We start from the raw sequence: 12,493 nt of genomic DNA, 5'->3' as shown, positions 1-12,493 counted from the left end.
TCCAGGGAGAAAGATCGAGTGTCTGAAGAGGCACAGAAAAACGAGTTTTTGGCAGCAGCCACAGGGCCAATCTGTTGGAGATGAGATCTGGCCGCAGGAGAGCAAGTGGGGGGACGGGGGTGGCAAGCACAGCCTAAGTCCTTCAGGGTGCGGGGACCAGAGGAGATACATGAATGATTCGCAGGGTGGGGAAGCCTCCCACAGCCCCTCCTCTGTCTGGCCATCTGTTCTGGGGCCACAGGCAGGCAGGTGCCCTGACGCTTGGGGACTGGCAGCCGGACCAGTGAACAAAGCCAACTGGCCAGCTGTCCTGCGAGGGAGAAGCCACACTGAACTGTCACTTTGGAAAGTGGCCAGAGCACATCCCTGGGTTCCACTGGGCTGAACAAAGCCTCTCCTGGCCCTGCAACTGAAATCCAGAGCTCTGGGGAGCCTCTCCCATGTCGTGGAGAAGGATGCACAGGCTTTCTGCCTCATAGGCACCGCGGTGGCACTCAGTAGAAGCATCGCTTGGAACCTTAGCATCCAGCCCAGGAGCGGGCATTCAGCTCCTGGCAATGACTTTTCAAGAGCCACTTGGCTAACACAGCACTCTCTGTAGGGCTTACCTCTGCCAGGAGGTAGGGTTTACAGCCACATGTGACTACAGCATCAGCTACTTGGTAGACTGAGGCAAGAAGATCACTTGAGCCCAAGAGTTTAAGGTCAACCTGTACAACACAGTGAAAGCCCAATCTCAAAGCCAATAATGATAAGAATTTGCACTTGCCCCAATGCCTCCTTCTCTGGGCCTCTAACAATCTCACCAAGCCAGAACTGCAAGAAGCAGCCTCTGCCTTGCTCCAGGAGGCCACCGTGATCCCTGACCTCAGATGGGTCCCCAGAGAGAGAGCCAAGTCTTTGTCGGTGATGCCATGTAGGGACCAGGCACCGTGGGCAGAGAAGACAGAAGGTCGGACACTGCTGTAAAGAACTGGCTTCTGGGAGGTACCCTTCATTCTGAGGCACTCCCCCCAAGATGGGCAGAAGGACAGAGAAGGGGGAAGTAGAGAAAAAGAAAGCTGTGGGGTAGCCCTTGGGGTTCCATCCTGCAAGGCAGAGCCACATATGCAGAGGCGGACCTTGTGAGGAGTTCTGTGTGCTCAGGGCGCCCTGGGGCAGACACAGGAACTGCAGTCTCTTTGGAAACAGAGACTTAAAGCTCAATTATCCCCTTTATTTGAGGAGTCAATAAATTCCATAGTCTCAGGTTCTCATGGTCATTTGGGGTCTGAAAATATTAAATGGAAATTCCAGAAATAAGTAATTCATAAGCTTTAAATAACTTTTATTAGTCTATTATTGTTGTTCTATTTTATTTTTAGTTATTATTCATTTTCACTATGTCTAGTTTTAAAATTACATTTTAGGGCTGGAGAGATGGCTCAGCAGTTAAGAGCACTGGCTGCTCTTACAGAGAATCGGGTTCAGGTCCCAGCACCCACATGGCTGCTAACAACCATCCATAACTCCAGTTCTGGGAGATCGGGTGTCTTTTTCTGACCTCCACGGGCTCTGCATGCATGTGGTGCACTTACATGCATGCAGGAAAAACATTCATACACATAAAAACAATAAATAAAATTATACTTTACCATGGGTACATAAATGGAGGTAAGGCACAGCCTACATAGGGTTCAGACTATCATCCGTCGGAAGTTTCAGATGACAACCACACAGCCAAAGAGGAACACCTGTCTATCAACTGCAGTTACTGGATCAACTCCTGGCTTTGGCTAGGGACAGAGGCCTGTCAGCAGTAGAAATGCCTGACTCTGAGACAGCAACCTGGGCTTTCAAAAGAGACTAAGTGTGGCTCAGCACAAAGACCACCCTGTCAATGCCAGGCCAGCATCTCCATTTGGAGACCCTCCTGGGGGGAATCTATGCCTCACCCAGAGCCCAGCTAAAAGGCAAATATGAATGTCTCATTAAGGATGGGCTATCCTTTTTTTTTGGCCATAGAACAGGAAGAAAGGGGTGAGAAGAATGTTCAGAGAAAAGAGAGGACAGGGCAGGACTCCTCATTGAGGTCCCTGGCTGCCGGTGACCCAAGGAGGGAAGATACCAACCCCAGGAGGGTGATCCCATCCAGTGCCATCTCCTACAATGCCAAGCAGGATTTCACCTGATCCTTGTTGCTCTGCACACAGAACCACAGAGAGCCATGGACAGCTTCTGAGCCGCTTGTCAGTGGCTGCCCCTCTCACAAGCTGAGACACGTCATTGCTCCAATACAGTGTGTTTAGAATTGGCACTGGCCAGAGGGCATTGAGATGCTGCCATTCCATTCTGATTCTAGCAGACAAGGGACACTGGCTAACCACTGGGATTCTTCCTTTGTGAAAAGGAGAACTTCGGATCCATGTGGAAGAGCAGAGGTTCACAAGGCCCCCACACTTGCCCCACAAGCCCTGCTTGGTGCCTCTCTACCCATGTGGCAGGCTTTCTGGGCTTGAGCCGCAGTGAATCCCATGGTAGCCTGGTCACTTGGAGGCTGCCCCAGGACAGTCTTTCTTCATTCATCATCTAAAATGGGACTTAGCTTCTAGGCTCCCCACTCACAGCAAAACCACCTGGGGAGCTCCAAGCAGCACTCTGGGCCCCATGCCAGGCCCATGAAGGCAGAATCCTAAGGACAGAGCCAAGGCAGCCCTAGTTTTGAAAACTCCCAGGTGCCTCTCCTGCACAGCCAACCCTACAGACAGAGGTACTTTCTCTCTGCTGTCATGGAGGGAGGGAGGGTGTCTTCCACCTGCACAGCATGAGGGCACTGGGCACTTCCAGATAGGAAGGGCACTCCATCTTGAAGGGGGTCGGTTGTCAGAGCCTCAGTGAATTTGGGAGCTATTCAGAAACGTCCACAAAGATATCCAAAGGCTGAGGAAGAACTGCAGGGAGAAACGCTCGAGGGAATCAGAGCTGGGGCTGGGGAGACGGCTCGGTGAGAATCTGAGTTTGATCCCCAGAACCCATGTTTAAATACGAAAATGAGGCATGGTGATGGCTACTTGAAATCTCGGTGCTGAGGACAGAGGCAGGCAGATCCAGGAGGATGGCCAACCTAATCCGCTTGGTGAGCCCTGGCCAGTGAGAGGAAAAACGAGGTGAACCATGCTTGAGGAACAACACACAGGGCTGACTCTGACCTCCACAAATATGCACACACAAGTGCATGTGCACCCCCACACACATAGACGACAACAGCAGATACCAATCAGGGAACGATGTGGTCCTTCCTCCTTACAATCAGGCCATGGAAGGATTTGTTAACCTCTGTTGCTCTGGGTAATTGTACTTTAGGTAGTCACAAAGCATGTAACTCCTGCCACTTGAAGTAGTAGCTGTGTGTCCTTGGAGAGGAACTCAACCTCTCTGTGCCTTGGTTGATCCAGTCACAAAAAAATTTTTTTTTTCGGTCTTTTTGAGACAAGGTCTCTCTGTAGCCCCAGCTGGCCTGGAACTCACTATGTAGACCAGGCTGGCCTTGAACTCACAGAGATCCGCCTGCCTCTGCCTCCCGAGTGCTGGGATTAAAGGCGTGTGCCACACGCCCAGCTCCAGTCACAAATATTAATATTATGCTCTGTAAAACTGCAGTGAGGATTAGATGAGTTAATATAAAGTACACAGGGCAGCACCTGGTACATAGTAAGCACTTGTACATGTTTAAATTTATAGAGAAAGTTCCCAGCGCTAAATCGATTGTGAAACACTGGGATAAATGTCAACGGGTTTCTTCACTGCAAGGCTTGTCAATGCAATGGAGATAGAGACGATGTCAATGCAATGGAGACAGAAATGACGTCAATGCAATGGAGATACGAATGATGTCAATGCAATGGAGATACGAGTGATGTCAATGCAATGGAGACAGAAATGACGTCAATGCTATGGAGATACGAATGATGTCAATGCAATGGAGACAGAAATGACGTCAATGCTATGGAGATACGAATGATGCCAATGCAATGGAGATACGAGTGATGTCAATGCAATGGAGACAGAAATGACGTCAATGCTATGGAGATACGAATGATGTCAATGCAATGGAGATACGAGTGATGTCAATGCAATGGAGATACGAATGATGTCAATGCTATGGAGATAGAGACGATGTCAATGCAATGGAGACAGAAATGACGTCAAAGCTATGGAGACAGAAATGACGTCAATGCAATGGAGACAGAAATGACGTCAATGCAATGGAGATAGGAACGATGTCAATGCAATGGAGACAGAAATGACGTCAATGCTATGGAGATAGAAACGATGTCAATGCTATGGAGATAGAAATGACGTCAATGCAATGGAGATAGAAACGATGTCAATGCAATGGAGATACGAATGATGCCAATGCAATGGAGATACGAATGATGTCAATGGCAGGTGCAGAAAGGACTCGAGGACCATAGAGATAACAGCACGTGTGCCACCGGCTGCTCTGTGCAGGCACTGATGGGACTAAATGTCGCCCTGCGGTGTTCTCAGTAGACACCCTGCACCTGCAAGGCGGGTGTGATGGGCCATCTTTCCCGAGCTGCCCGCACTCCCCTCCTGCAGAGCATGTGTCAGAATGAGGCTCCACTGAGCACACTCTGAAAAGTCACCCTGGGGACTCCCACCTAGGCACTTGTGTCAGGACGGGAGCAGGGGAGTGCCGGGGTTGGGAGTGACATACTGGGGGAAGAGACATGCTGGCACAGGTAGAGGGTGGGACTTCTTATCTCCCCACCATTTTCACAGCCACGTGGGCAGTGTTCTGGAAGGAGCCTGATTCTGTGATTCAGTTCAACCCATTCCTTTCTATTCCCCAGCTGGGTGACCTTGGGCAAGTGTCCTGGTCTCCCTGAGTCTAGTATCATCACTTGCTGCTGATGGGGTGTGTGCTGTACACCTCAGAGGATCTAAGGTCCCTCCCAAGACCAGCATTCTATGACTACGTGCACTTCTGACAAAATGGGGAGAGAAAGAGAAAAAGGAGTAAGTCTAGGAATATCCCAAATCCACAGGCACTCAGGAGTGTTCCGGCACCCACATGGAGAAGCGAGGTGATGTGCCAAGCCAGATGCAAACTCAGGGGTGGGAGAGAGGAGGGAAGCAGGGCTCCTGCTATCCCCAGCACATCTGAGGAGATGGTTAAGCCCATGGTCCAAATGGCGGTTTTTTTTTGTTTGTTTTGTTTTTTTGTCTTTTTGAGACAGGGTCTCCTTGTAGCCCCAGCTGTCCTGGAACTCACTATGTAGACCAGGCTGGCCTCGAACTCACAAAGATCCACCTGCCTCTGCCTCCCAAGTGCTGGGACTAAAGGAGTGCGCCACCACGCCTGGCTGTGGTCATATTTTTTTTTAATTATGGTAATCACATGCCATATTTTCCAACTGAAACATCAAGGCCTGGTGTGGTAGCTCATACCTCCTACCATATGGGAGGTAGAGGCAAGAGAATCACAAGTTCAAGGCCAGCCTGGTGTACATAGTGAGTTCCAGGCCAGCCAAAGCCACATAAATGAGATGAATGGATGGATGGGTGGATGGAAGGGAGGGAGGAAGGGAGGGAGGGAAGACAGGACAGGACAGGACAGGACAGGACAGGACAGGACAGGACAGGACAGGAAAGGAAAGGAAAGGAAAGGAAAGGAAAGGAAAGGAAAGGAAAGGAAATCAACAACAGACAAGACCCATTGTATTTTGAGGCTGTCAGGTTTAAGATGGTCTCAGAAAGAAAGAATGTGGAAGTTGATCTTTCAATCTTGGTAAAATGTAGATGGCTTGTGGGGACAAGGGGCAGAATAGCTGGAAACTGGAGCATTCCCAGAAGCTCAGGTACAAGACCATCCTTTGGGCTGAGTTCCTTAGCTCCCTCTGAACATCCAGCTAGTGCACTGCATTGCTCTACGTCCACAGAAATCCCCCTAGGCATTCCCATGAAGACAACAGAAACCACACGGGATGCCTGGATGGCCACTGACACACCCAGCCTGGCCAGGTCTCCTCCTAGGGCTCTCTAACTTTCCTCTAGTCTTAACTACAATAATTACTTTCACCAAATTGATGGCAATGGAGCAATAGTCCTGCCCCACCACATCTACCGATGAAGCTTCTGAGAGGCAGAATGACCTGCTTGAGCGTTCTGTCTTCATTGCCTGCAGAGACTGCAGGCTGAGACCTTCTCAAGGCAAGAGTGAGCTGAGCACTTGTCCCCCGTTAGGACTGAGCACTAGCCTGGCCCTTTGTCCCATCCCTGTTCTTAATTTCCTGCCACCGAGTGTCCCTTTGATAAGTGTAGAGAGGGAGAAAGGTGTTATTTAATTGGTTTAAAGATCTCAAACAAGCCAGTGAGGAGGTTATCTCCTCCCCAACCCCTGTATTTTTTTTGGCTCGAGGTTTTGTTTCCTAGTTACTAAAGGAGTTACAGAGAAAGGACAGGCATGCTGTGTATGGGGATGGGGGCTGTATCAAAAGAAGAGCCAGATATTGTCAAAGAGGGAATGGGAACTTGATGATGTTAAGGGGTCCAGCAAAGGGGACAGCAACTTCAAACAGCTCTCCGGAGGCATTCACAGGTGGGGAGGGGAAGGAAGCAGACAAGAGCTGGACAAAATCAATAATTGCTCTATATGACATGTTCTACTGTCAAGGTGAAAGTGTTCAGATCTCACTGGGCCAGCTCCAGGAAAGACAGGTATGCCTGAGGTGGATGGTACACATACTTGTTCTTGGCTGAGCCGGCCCCACGTGACTCACAGGGGGCTGGGGAAAGACTGCAGAGGAAAGGACATGGAAGGTAGAATTTTGCTGTGTGCATTCATCCAGTTAAGGAGTATACAGATCAAACTGATCATCCAAGTTGCTTCAGGAGATGATTATTTAGCTGATCTTCCAGGATCAGCTTGCTTTTGCTGGTGGTACTCGAACTAAACCTAAAAAAAACAAACAAACAAACAAAAAAAAAAACAGGCGGGGTGTGGAGGCACACCCCTTTAATCCCAGCACTTGGGAGGCAGAGGCAGGTGGATCTCTGTGAGTTCAAGGCCAGCCTGGTCTACACAGTGAGTTCCAGGACAGCTGGGGTACAGGGAGACCCTGTCTCAAAAAGACAAAAAAAAAAAACAAAAAAAGCAAAGAAAACCTAAAAACCAAAACTGTGCATTGCCCCCTAGGGGTCATCTTGCACACAGGGGAAGGAAACATTGAGAGCCAGGGTTTCATTTCTTTTTATATATTTAATTTTTTTAATTAAAAAAATTTGCCGGGTATGATGGCGCTCACCTTTAATCCCAGCACTTGGGAGGCAGAGGCAGGTGGATCTCTGTGAGTTCAAGGCCAGCCTGGTCTACATAGTGAGTTCCAGGACAGCTGGGGCTACAGGGAGACCCTGTCTCAAAAAGACAAAAAAAAAAAATTTAATTATGTGTATATATGTCTGTGGGGGGGGGGTATTGAGGGGTATGTGCATGTGTGTGCAGGTGTCTACAGAAGCCAAGGATGTTGAATTCACCCCCTGGAACTGGAGTTTCAGACAGTTGTAGGTCACCTGATATGGGTACTGGGAATTGAACTTAGGTCCTCCGCAGTAGAAGCATACTCTCTTTAGAGCTGAACCATCTCTCCAGCCCCTCCAGCCCAGGGGTTCATTTCCCACATGAGTTATTTTTCTAAATGCATGAATTTGGGGTACTTCTTGGCTCTTCTCCCCTTTGTCCCTGGAAAACAGGAAGGTTTTTGGTTTTGAACTAGAAAAGGCAATATGCATTATGTAGCAACTGTGTCACCAGGGGAGGGTCAGTATTCCCTTGAGCTCCTTCCATGTCCACCTCTCTCTCTCCCAGAGATACCCCTAATCTTGAGCACTGCCCACCTCCAGTCCATCTCCACTGCCCAAAGGCATCTATAGACAAACTGACACCGAGCATGACCAGGACACCAACAGTCACTAGCTAAATTTCTACCTAGCCCGTGGGTCCAAGATAACAGACATGAAGCCAGGGGAGAGGCCAGGGAGCTCCACACTGACTTCAAGCAGCTCCTGACTGCTTTACCCCGCTGGCTCCATTCCCCTGTCACTTGTCATAGCAGAGCTCATGCCTCCTGCTACAGAGCTCTGGATTTATTCTTTTCCCAGATGGACTGGCAAGTCGATAATAAACACGAAGGCCAGGGCAGAGCAGCTAAGCCCACAGAGAAAGCTAACTGGGGTGTGCTTTCTGACTTCTCATCCTCTAAAACTCTACCCAGGATGGTGTGTGTGTGCATGTGTACATGTGTGTGAGTGTGTGTGGTGTTTGGTGGCAGGTGAGGGTAGAGGGTGAGCCTACAGGATTGATTATGACTTATTAAACTACTGCAACACAGGTTGAATCATCACAATCAAAAGATAAATAGCCGCAACTTGAGGCGACACATCTCCCACTTCTTGCTGGTCCCCCCTTTGCTCCCCACACTGTGCCACGGCGCGGACGAGGGTCCGGCTGGGTCCGACCTCCGAGCACTCACTGCCTAGGAGAGCAAGGAGACTGGTCCCGGGGTTCCAGCGGCCGGACGTGAACCACTGACCCCCGGCTCTCTGCTGGCTGCTGGCAATGAATCTGAGCACCCAGGTGCGACCCCGCACCTGCAGCCCGGCAGCGCCGTGGAGAGGCGCTCGCCGCTGTCCCCCGTTTTTTCTTGCCCTTTCCCTGGCTCTGCAACCCGGGACTGCTCGGTGGTAGGCACCGCTTTTGCAAACTTGAGTGACTGAGAACACAGCTCAAAACGTCCCGGAGCAAGTCTAGGTCACCCCAGCCGCCAGGCCAGCTGCCTGGAACACGCAGTAAAGCAGAACCCAGCCTGTGAACAGGAGGGACGGAGTCCTCGCCCTCCACGCCCCCGCACGCGCCAGCTTCTCCCTCCCGCCCGCCTGCCCACCCGCCAGGAACCTCCACCTGTCTCACCCGGCCCTCCTACGGGACCCGGCGGGCGGAGCGAGGTGCCATGACGTCACGGGCGGGGGGCGTGGGGAGCTGTGCAGAGGGGCTGCAGCCAGCCCGGGCCAGTCCTGACTGCCGCAGCCAGCAGCGCGCTCGCGGGGCCGCCCGCGCCTGGAGCGGCGGTCCTCAGCTCGGCGTGGGTGGTCTGCCGGCCAGACTCGCTCTCTCGGACGCGAGAGGGACCAGCGGGAGCCCTCCACCGAGGCAGAGAGCTCCTGGGCCACCGCCGAGCGCCAGGCACCCGCTAAGCTGCTGCGCGCCCCGGCGCCCGGCTGCGCAGGGACAGCTAGTGGGGACTGGAGACGCCGGTGAACCGCGGGAAAGCGAGGTAAGAGGTGTGCGTGGCCGCCCGTGTGTGTGCCTGTGCGTGTGCAGCTGAGAGATGGACGGAGCGACTTGGGCACCTGTGTGCATCTGCGCCGGGTGATGGTGCGCCCGTCCGGGCGACCGAGCGTCTGGGTCCCGGCGCCTAATTCTCTGCCCTTGTGCCTTCAGGCGGTGACAGGTGGGAACGGATGAGGTGCCCTGGCGTGAGAGGTGGATAGGGAGGCTCGGATGGATTTGCCAGCACAGCCTGGGTACGCAGCTAGTGCCCTGCAAGCCCGTGTGTCCGAGTGGTAGCTGTGATGGGCACAACTTCTTTCCTAACCATTTGCAAAAAGAGCCCTGGCCCAGGGACAGCGAGGACAGCTGGGGGAGGAGGGATGTATCAGGTGCCACCCCAGGGCTCCCGTGTTCGCACCCTGAGACCCAAATCAGGGAGGAGCAAGTGATGGGGACACCGAGAGGAGGAAAGACAGAATTCTCCCATTCTTTCCTCACTCAATGAGTAGGCGGACTAACTGGGTTTGGGGTCAGGTTCCCCCTCCCACGCGCCCCTGGACATCTGTCTAGATTGGAGAGACTGGTACCCCTAAACGACAGCAGGTACGGTCCTAGCTGTCCCTGGCACCTCACATTCCCTCTGTTTCCAAGCTGGACTTCCCGGGGCTACAGTCCACTATCCCTTCAGCTTCCTGGAAATGGTAGGAAACCTTTAAGGAACACTTTGCTTCCAGGGTCAGAGAAGGAATGGGTCGGGTGGATTTTCTCTGAGCTCCCTGGGCAGTCCTGAGACTAGCTTACCCGCCTCGCATCCACTTTGGCCACAGCCACGGGGCTCTTCCCAGGCGCTCTAGCGCCACGGTGGCTCAAGCTAGGCTGTTGTGTCTGTTGGTAAGGGCTCACGTTCGAGCCCTGGAGTCCAGGGAGGTATTTAGCAGGCTTGGAGGGAAGAGGACTTGGGGACTGGGAGCAGAAAGATATTGGAAAGATCAGCAAAACTAAAGCTGGGTGGGATTTACAACCAGATGATGCAGGTACCGGTACTACCTTCATTTCTTGGGCTGGCAAGGGTAGCTGGAAACAAGGGAGGGGATTCCTGAGACCATGGAGACCCTTCTTTCCAAAGAGCCAGGGCTTTCTCAGGGTAAACCACCAACCAGGATTTAACAGCTCTTGGGCTGGAAAAATAAAGCAGAAACTCAAACTTCCTGGTACATTTAATTTAATCACAATTCAACAAGTATTGACTGGTGGCAATTTGAATTCACTTTCTTTGGAAGGAACATAAAAGAGAAGCCACTTGGAGGTGTCAGGCAGCTGACTTCAATTACATACAATTCCCCATGATTTAAGCTCATGTCTTGGAGTCTCTCCTGTGGGGCTGCCTTCCAAGGCTCTGAACCCTTCTACAGTTACCTCCTTAAAGTAGAAATGTGTCTACCAGTTTCAGGGAAAACTGACCGTGCTGATTCTGGTTCTGCACAGAGGGCACAGGTAGGACTTAGGAACCACACTGGACCCTGTACCATCTACCTTCAGGCTCTAGAGAGGGAGTCACAGCACCAGGGGTCTCCAGTCGTAGCCAGACATTGGCGTGTGACCACTCACGGTACACAGATGGCACAGGCCACTGTTTAATGCATGCTCTCAATACCGGCAGCCTGAATAAGATGCTGGGTCTACAATTAAATAACTGACAAGATGGTGAAAAATGACAGTGGAAATAACCCAAGTTAATCCGAGGATACTAAAAACAGTTCCTTTATAGCTTCTGGTTTTAATAGCTGTGGGCTTATGCTTTCCTACCCAACGCAGACACGGAGCCGTGAGTCCCAAAAAATACAAATGCAAAAAGCCCAATTCTCACTGTACTGAGCATGTGGTAGAGAAATTAATGCAGAATGAAAAGCAAGGCACCTGGCAGTGCAGAATGAATCAGAGGCAGAGGTGGGCAAGGAGCTCCCGCCTGGTGGTGGCTACGTTTCCTTCCATGTCTCTGCAGTATCTCCCAGCATCATCTTTACTTAGGCACCTGGAAAAGTACTCCGAGCAGTCAAGTGAGCTAGTGGTGCTGGACACACCATCCCTTGACCAGCTTCCCTCCTCCTGGGTGGACCTCCTGCCCTGTGCTCTTGCCTCACTTCATGTACTCAAGACCCAGCCCCCAGATTTTTGGAATCCCCCAGGGAAGAAAGGCATTCTAACATCCTTTATTCATATCATATCTCCATGTAATTCATACTCTATATGACTAGACTACCTTGTCTGTCTCCCCTACTGAAGTATTAGCTCCCTATAGCACCCCAACCATGTGCTCAGCACAAAGAAGCCCCCCCCCAGGTGGTGTTTTCCAATGACTATAGGTAAATCATTTACTTATGGGATGCTCTATTGAATTAAATCTTAAGCCGGGTCAATAGCATCCTAACTATTTTCTCAGCATGGAGGTCACATGGAAATCAGATGATTCAAACCAAAGCCCAAGTATCAGCTACCAGTTTTCATCCACTGAGCATCAGATGGGACATACTGAAAAGCATAGAAGACTTCAGGACAGGTGGCCCAAGTTCAAGTGCCAGCTCCATCAAGTGTGGGGGCAAGTCACTTTAAGTCGCTAAGCCTCAGTTTCCACACCTTTGAATGGGGGGGAAGAGTGAACCCTCAGCTCTCATGACGGTTAGGAAGATGACAGGGATAAGGGACATGAATGAACGAACTACATCAGTGTCCGAAAGCTCTTCCTGGCATCCATAAATATCCTGCATTCTTCACCTAGCTCCTGCCCCTCAATCAGAGAATCGCAGGCGAATTTTCTGGGATGATGGCAGGTGGTGAATACTCTGAAGAGGCTCACCCGTCACCCATCTGGGGATGTTAGGTAAGCTCTCCTCAGCATGAGGGGGTCAAGCACTAGGTATGGGACAAACAAAACTCGGAGGAAAATAAACACAACTAAAGCACACACTTGAAAAATGAAAGTAAGCCAGACTCTTATTTTTAATACTGGAGATTAACTTGATTCACTGTGTAGGCAGATTTCAATAAATCTGAGATAATGAGACAGCAGGGAGAAAAGGGGGGAGAACTATTTATGAGGTTCCGATTCTGATGAGCCTGCACAACACTAGGCATATTTGCATATCTTTCCTTGTTAAACCTTCA

At 51.0% G+C, this 12,493-nt stretch overlaps 2 protein-coding genes across 5 annotated transcripts in view; one reads left to right on the top strand and one right to left on the bottom strand.

Annotated features, from left to right (window-relative positions):
• Slc39a11 (solute carrier family 39 member 11) overlaps positions 1-12,493 on the bottom strand; it is a 605,978-nt gene that overhangs the window by 557,465 nt on the left and 36,020 nt on the right. The window lies entirely within an intron of this gene.
• The window catches only part of Sstr2 (somatostatin receptor 2), a 6,240-nt gene continuing 2,853 nt past the window's right edge, over positions 9,107-12,493 (top strand). Inside the window, exons 1-2 of one of the 2 annotated variants that reach the window (XM_008831489.2) lie at positions 9,107-9,335; positions 12,108-12,209. The gene's annotated coding sequence lies outside the window, so the exon portion shown is untranslated. The remainder of the gene's footprint in view (positions 9,336-12,107; positions 12,210-12,493) is intronic. The other variant, XM_017797733.1, reaches the window with a different exon arrangement.

The sequence above is a fragment of the Nannospalax galili genome, unplaced genomic scaffold (genome assembly GCF_000622305.1).
Source record: "Nannospalax galili isolate Female #2095 unplaced genomic scaffold, S.galili_v1.0 scaffold634, whole genome shotgun sequence".
Lineage (NCBI taxonomy): Eukaryota > Metazoa > Chordata > Mammalia > Rodentia > Spalacidae > Nannospalax > Nannospalax galili.
The sequence above is the reverse complement of the archived record's forward strand: the minus strand, read 5'-3'. Positions and strand labels throughout refer to the sequence as shown.